The sequence below is a fragment of the Quercus lobata genome, unplaced genomic scaffold (genome assembly GCF_001633185.2).
Source record: "Quercus lobata isolate SW786 unplaced genomic scaffold, ValleyOak3.0 Primary Assembly Scq3eQI_107, whole genome shotgun sequence".
NCBI classification, from domain to species: domain Eukaryota; kingdom Viridiplantae; phylum Streptophyta; class Magnoliopsida; order Fagales; family Fagaceae; genus Quercus; species Quercus lobata.
Genome location: NW_022154705.1, coordinates 701,700 through 709,240, shown reverse-complemented (window position 1 = coordinate 709,240; position 7,541 = coordinate 701,700). Strand labels below are relative to the sequence as shown.

Sequence of the window (7,541 nt, the reverse complement as noted above, 5' to 3'; positions counted from 1 at the left end):
ATGGAACCTTTCCCCTCTTTAGCCTTCAAAGTTCTCATTTGAATATTTGCTACTACCACCAAGATCTGCATTGACGGTCGCTTCGCCCGGGCTCGCACCCCAGGTTTCGTAGCGACCGTCGTGCCTTCCTACTCATCAGGGCCTGGAACTTGCCCCGACGGTCTGGTATAGGTCGTGCGCTTTAGCGCCATCCATTTTCGGGGCTTGTTGATTCGGCAGGTGAGTTGTTAAACATTCCTTAGCAGACTTCAACTTCCATGACCACCGTCCTGCTGTCTTAATCGACCAACACCCTTTGTGGGTTCTAGGTTAGCGCGCAGTTGGGCACCGTAACCCTGCTTCTGGTTCATCCCATATTGCCAGTTATGCTTACCAAAAATGGCCCACTTGGAGCTCTCGATTCCTTGTCGTGGCTCAACGAAGCAGCTGTGCCGTCCTACCTATTAAAATTTGAGAATAGGTCGAAGACGTTGCGCCCCTGATGCCTCTAATCATTGGCTTTACACAATAGAACTCGGACGTGAGCTCCAGCTATCCTAAGGGAAACTTCGGAGGGAACCAGCTACTAGACGGTTCGATTAGTCTTTCGCCCCTATACCCAAGTCAGACGAACGATTTGCATGTCAGTATCGCTGTGGCCCTCCACTAGAATTTCCTCTGGCTTTGCCCTGCTTAGGCATAGTTCACCATCTTTCGGGTCCTGACAGGTTTGCTCTCACTCAAACCCTTCTCAGAAGATCAAGGTCGGTCGGCGATGCAACCCTCAAGGGGATCCTGCCAATCAACTTCCTTGCACCTTACGAGTTTACTAGCTCGTTGACTCGCACATATGTCAGACTCCTTGGTCTGTGTTTCAAGATGGGTTGAATGGGGAGCCCGCAGGCCGATGCCAGGAGCACGCAGATGCCGAGGCGCGCGCTGCCAGCCACGATTGTGGCAACGACGTCTCCACGGGCATAACTACAGCCCGGGCTCGGGCCACCGCTGTAATCCGCATCGGTCCATGTATCGAGTTGATCAGCAAACCGGCTGTCACAGTTCCACATTCAACCAAGGCGCATTGCCGACCCCCATCCGCTTCCCTCCCGACAATTTCAAGCACTCTTTGACTTTCTGTTCAAGCTCCTTTTCATCTTTCCCTCGCGGTACTTTTTTGCTATCGGTCTCTCACCTGTATTTAGCCTTAGGTGGAATTTGCTGCCCAATTGGGGTTGCATTCCCAAACAACCCGACTTGCCGACAGCGCCTCGTGGTGCGATAGGGTCCGAGCACGAAGGGGCTCTCACCTTCTCCGGCGCCCCCTTCTAGGGGACTTAGGCCTGTGAGGGGGCCCGATTCTCAAGCTGGGCTGTTCCCAATTCACTCACCGTTAATAGGGGAATCCTTGTAAGTTTCTTTTCCTTCGCTTATTGATATGCTTAAACTCAGTGGGTAGTCCTGCCTGACTTAGGGTCGCGTTGGGAGCGCCATCGAGGCGACCCGTGAAGGTCGCAAGAGCGCGTTCAAATGACGGGGCGCGCACTATGAGGAATGCGGGCAAAAAAACCACCGATTGTTGTGGCGCTCGTCGTCGAGGACTCGCTTTTGGGCTAATCGCGGGTGCGGGAACACACGAGAGGCCAACTTCTGCCCCGCCCGGACCGGAGTTTGGGGGGGCAATTATGCGTGACACTTTGGCAAACGTGCCCTCGGCCAAATGGCTTCGAGCTTAACTTTCGTTCAAAAACTCGATGATTCAAAGGATTCTGCAATTCACACCAAGTATCGCATTTCGCTACGTTCTTCATCGATGCGAGAGCCTAGATATCTATTGTCGAGAGTCGTTTTGAATAATTCATAAGACGCCCACGCTGGGGGCGCACCGTGTCTGGGGCCTTCGACATGGCTCTTTTGGTTCAATTTCCTTAGCGCATTCCATGCTAGGGTTCGATTTACGGGTAGGAGTTGGAGGTCCTCACTCGCAGGAAGGGCGAAGGGGGCAACAAGTGCCCCACATCGGTTGTAACCAATTCCCGGTTCATTCTATTGTGCAGGTTTTGACAATGATCCTTCCGCAAATTCACCTACGAAAACCTTGTTACGACTTCTCCTTCCTCTAAGTGATAAGGTTCAGTGGACTTCTCACGACGTCGCCGGTAGCAAACCACCTACGTCACCATGATCCGAACACTTTACCGAACCATTCAATCAGTAGGGGCGACGAGCGGTGTGTACAAAGGGCAAGGACGTAGTCCACGCGAGCTGATGACTCGTGCTTACTAGGAATTCCTCGTTGAACACCAACAATTGCAATGATCTATCCCCATCACGATGAAATTTTAAAGATTACTCGAGCTTGTTAGCCAAGGCTATAAACTCGTTGAATACATCAGTGTAGCATGCATGCGGCCCAGAACATTAAGGGCATCACAGACCTGTTATTGCCTCAAACTTCCTTGGCCTAAACAGCCATAGTCCCTCTAAGAAGCTAGCCATGGAGGGTCACCTCCGCATAGCTAGTTAGCAGGCTAAGGTCTCGTTCGTTAACAGAATTAACCAGATAAATCACTCCACCAACTAAGAACGGCAATGCACCACCACCCATAAAATCAAGAAAGAGCTCCCAGTCTGTCAATCCTTACTATGTCTGGACCTAGTAAGTTTCCCCGTGTTGAGTTAAATTATGCCGCAGGCTCCACTCCTAGTGGTGCCCTTCCATTAATTCCTTTAAGTTTTAGCCTTGTGACCATACTCCCCCCGGAACCCAGTGACTTTGATTTCTCATAAGGTGCTGGCAGAATCCTATAAGTAACATTCGCCAATCCTTAGTCAGCATCATTTATGGTTGAGACTAGGACGGTATCTGATCATCTTCGAGCCCCCAACTTTCATTCTTGATTAATGAAAACATTCTTGGCAAATGCTTTCGTAGTTTTTTGTCTTTCATAAATCCAAGAATGTTACCTCTGACTATGAAATACAAATGCCCCCGACTGTCCTTGTTAATCATTACTCCGATCCCAAAGGCCAACAGAATAGGACCGAGATCCTATGAGGTTATCCCATGCTAATGTATCCAGAACGTAGGCTTGCTTTGAGCACTCTAATTTCTTCAAAGTAACAGCACCGGAGGCACGACCTAGCCAGTTAAGGCTAGCTGCGCATCGTCCTACACTCCGGAAAAATTAGCTTGTTCATTTTTCCATTTTTGTGTCCCTAAATTCATTCCATGATTTTAGAGGAGGATTCCAGTAAGCAGTTTGGCATTCTGAGCGTTTTTGAATTTTTTATGATTTTTCCTATTCTTTCGGCTTCCTAAAATCATAAAAAATACAATATGATGAATCTGGCCACCATATTTTGATAGGTTGAAGGTTGGATTTTTCTCAGCGTGTGTGCAAAAAATCAGGGAAAGACTCCAAGAATTGCTACAAAAAAGACCCATTATTCCTCCTCAACAAATCAATGTTTCCTCATGCCAGAGCAGATTTTTTCCTAAGGGCTCTTTAGGGGGGAGGAGGTATTCGGCAATGCACAGGGGCGACCCCTTTTGAGCTTGGCCATGGGTAGCCATGCTCATGACGAGCCCTAGGGCACCCAACCCCACGTGCCCCATGGCGCGAGGTGGGCCCTAAATGCATCGCCAGGGTGAACCCAGGTTTGCATTTCATGTGTATGTGGTATGGCTGCAATGCACTCTTGCAAGGCGGACAATGTTAGTTTCGCGTTGGGCAGCCCCTTTGTTGTAGCCGACGGACAGGCGTTGTTTGGGTGGTCCCGCAATGGAGTTTCCCGAGGAGGTGGTTCCGATAGCAAGGATACCAGTGGTTAGTAATAGTTCCACCAGTAATTATTAATTGCTTAGAAAGAGAATAAATACATTTATCAGCTCATCATCTGTTTGCTTATTCACACTTAGGCTAGGCACACACTAATTTGAAACATAGACTATGATGATATAGATTATGATGAAGGTTATAGCATGAAAGATATAGATGAAAATTGGATAAATAGTGATATGGAATATGAAACAGATTCTGATTCTAACAGTGAAATGGATAATTATAATGATTCAAATAATTGGAATACTTTAACAGAAGATAAAATCAACCGACAGACTAATAAACACAATGATAGTTTTTTAGATAGAATTAATAGAAAATTGGAATCCTTGGAAAATATTGACAGATCTACTATATATACTAAAGTTGAAAAGAAAAATGATAGTTTTTTGGACCTCTATGAAAGAATGAAAGCTTTAAATTCACCTTTTAAAAAAGAAATAGAATTTGGACCCCATCAAAGATTATCTTTTACAGAAACTATGACAGATAATTGGTATATAAATAGTAATTCAAAAGAAGTTGTAAATAAGAATTTACAAACATTAAAAGCAACTGACAGATCAGTTGATGAAGAAACTGGCCCAATTAAGAAAAGAGTAACATGTGTGGAAGATAAAATAAAAGATCTCACAAAAGAAAGAAGTACTATAGAAAATGACAGACTAAAAGAAATGGTGGAAAAGCAAAATAATAGAGAAGTTTCTAGTTCAGTACAAATTATATGTAAAGAGCTAGACACAGATAGACAAAAGAGCCTAATAGAGACAGACGAGAAAGAATCTCTACATGGGAAGTTAATAGATTATAATAAAGAAATAATAAAAAAATGAATGGTAAAAGAGATAAAAGAAATGTTTGAAAGACAAAATAGTGAACAAACCAATTCAAAAGATGGAACTCTATGTAAAGGATTAGATATAGGAAAAGACATAGTAAAACAAAGAAACATGATAAAGAAAGAGAAAAAAGATGATAGTCCTAGAGATAATGATGATGGTTTGAAAGAATTATATGAAAGACAAAAGAATGAAATAATATGTAGGAAGTTAGATACAAAAGAGATAGAAAGAGATAGTGTAAAAGAAGTCAACAATGGTAGGAAAAATAATTATGGTAATTTAAAAGAAAAAGAAAATAGTGATAGTGTAGTAAAAGTAAAAATGGAAGTAAAAGACAAGAAGTGTAATAGTTTTAAAGAAGAAATTGATGAGAGACTTAAAACAATTGATAGAACTGAAAACAACAGTTTAATAGAATTGGCTAAAAAGATAGAAATTTTAAGTCTACCAATAGAGACAGATAGAAAAAGAGACATAACAGTTTTAAATACTATTGAGTTATCAGATGATGAGAAAACCGACAGACATGTTAATAATACTATTTGTCATAAATGCAAGGGATATGGACATACTAAAAAACAATGTGACAGACATAATAGAATTATTAAACAAATCAGTAAATTAGAATTTGAGAAAGATATTATAAAAGAATTAATGGAAATATTCAATGTTAGTAAAAAAGAAATAGATCAAGTAAAGAAAGAGTTAAAATCAACCAACCCACTTAAGATTAATAAAAGAAAAAGAAAACAAAAAGATATAATAATAAAACTGATAGAAAATCTACCGAATCACCATAAAGACAAAAAAGAATATTTATTAAAATTGAAAGACTCTATAGAAATACCTATTGCTTGCATTAGGTGTGGGAAATATGGACACCATGTTACAGAATGCCGAAAGAAAGAGAAAGAGAAAGAAAAAGACAAGAAAGAAAAGATAAAAATAAAAGTAAAACAAGAAATTAAAGAAGAAAATCCGACGGACATAAATGAACATAATATTGTAGAAATAATAAAAGAATTTTCTAATCCCATGATAGACCCCCTTGATCCTCCTACAGATAAAGAAGTTACAGATATTAATGTTTCAAACAATAGTACTAAATTTGATAGATAGAATTTCTTAAGTTTAATTGACAGAGTAATTTTCAAAAAATGGCATACAAAAATTACTTTAGAGTTTTCTTTGACAGAAATTGCTTTGACAGATTCAGGTGCTGATATGAATTATATACAAGAAAGATTAATACCCTTAAAGTATTATGAAAAATCATCTGAAAGATTAATTCAGGCCAATGGAGAAAAACTAATAATTAATTATAAAATACCTATTGTTCATATATGCCAAGATGGAATATATTCTGAGACAACCTTTGTTTTAATTAAAGACCATCTTTCTAAAATTATTTTAGGAATTCCTTTTATGGCTTTAATTTATCCCTTTCTAGTGACAGATGAAGCAATAAAACTAATGTATGGGGAAAAGATATATTCTTTAAACTCATTGTTCCACTTGTCTTGAAAGAAATACACTCTTCCAAAAAGGTTACTATTTTAACAGATATCAATGATAGAGGAATCTATAGAACTGAAAGAAGTTTGTCATCTTTAAAGACAGAAATGCTACTTGTTAATCAATTGACAGAAAATGACAAAAAGAGAGATAAACAAGACAAAGAGACAGAGATATGTTCTTATTCTCCTTTCTTACATAAAGTCCAATCTACAGAAGAACTCATAAAAGACGGAAATATGAATACAATCTTTTGTAATCAATATGCATGGACTAATAGTACATGGACTGACAGATGACAACTTGAGACTATTGCCCCTACACCAAATATAGATGGTATAATTATTATTCCTTTTAATAATAATGACAGACATACTGATAGACTGATAGAAGTACTAAATGACAAATGTACACCCTTTATAGCATTCTTAAATATTCATATAACAGATATTTTAATAAAAGAATCTTTGACAGACTCTCCTTTATTGATCATTAAAGAAAATATAAATTATGGTAATTTCTTGAATAATGACAGATTTAATTTCCCAACAGATAGAATTATTTATAATCCCGTGATAGATTGTCCTATTAATGAAAGACTTTATGAAGAAATATATAGTAGTACATGCATGGATAGAATTATACTAGCTTTTAGAAATATTCTAAATCTCACTTACTTGACAGATCCCATCATGACTACTTTAATATTGTTGCTACTCAGCAAGAGACATAACAATTTTAAATACTACTGAGTTATCAGATAATGAGAAAACTGACAGGCATGTTAATAATACTATTTGTCATAAATGCAAAGGATATGGACATACTAAAAAACAATGTGACAGACATAATAGAATTGTTAAACAAATTAGCAAATTAGAATTTGAGAAAGATATTATAAAAGAATTAATGGAAATATTTAATGTTAGTCAAAAAGAAATTGATCAAGTAAAGAAAGAGTTAAAATCAACCAACCCACTTAAGATTAATAAAAGAAAAAGAAAGCAAAAAGACATAATAATAAAACTGATAGAAAATCTACCGAATCACCATAAAGACAAGAAAGAATATATATTAAAGTTAAAAGACTCTATAGAAATACCTATTGCTTGCATTAGGTGAAGGAAATATGGACACCATGTTACAGAATGTCGAAAGAAAGAGAAAGAAAAGGTAAAAATGAAAATAGAACAAGATGGTGTAGAGATAAAAACAGTAGCTCTACAAGACTTAATGACAGTAGCAAAAATGGTAAAAAAGGAAATTAAAGAAGAAAATTCCACAGACATAAACAAGCGAAATATTGAAGAAATAATAAACTTAAAAGATTTTTCTAATCCCACAGACAGAAAATTTGATGATG

At 38.5% G+C, this 7,541-nt stretch overlaps 1 non-coding gene and 1 pseudogene across 1 annotated transcript; both read right to left on the bottom strand.

The window, feature by feature from the left end:
* Window positions 1-1,455, bottom strand: part of LOC115972881 — a 3,787-nt pseudogene extending 2,332 nt beyond the window's left edge.
* Window positions 1,456-1,666: 211 nt separating this feature from the next.
* Window positions 1,667-1,822, bottom strand: LOC115972883. The gene has a single exon (XR_004087555.1). It is a non-coding gene; the product is annotated as a 5.8S ribosomal RNA (ribosomal RNA).
* Between the last annotated feature and the right edge of the window lie 5,719 nt (window positions 1,823-7,541).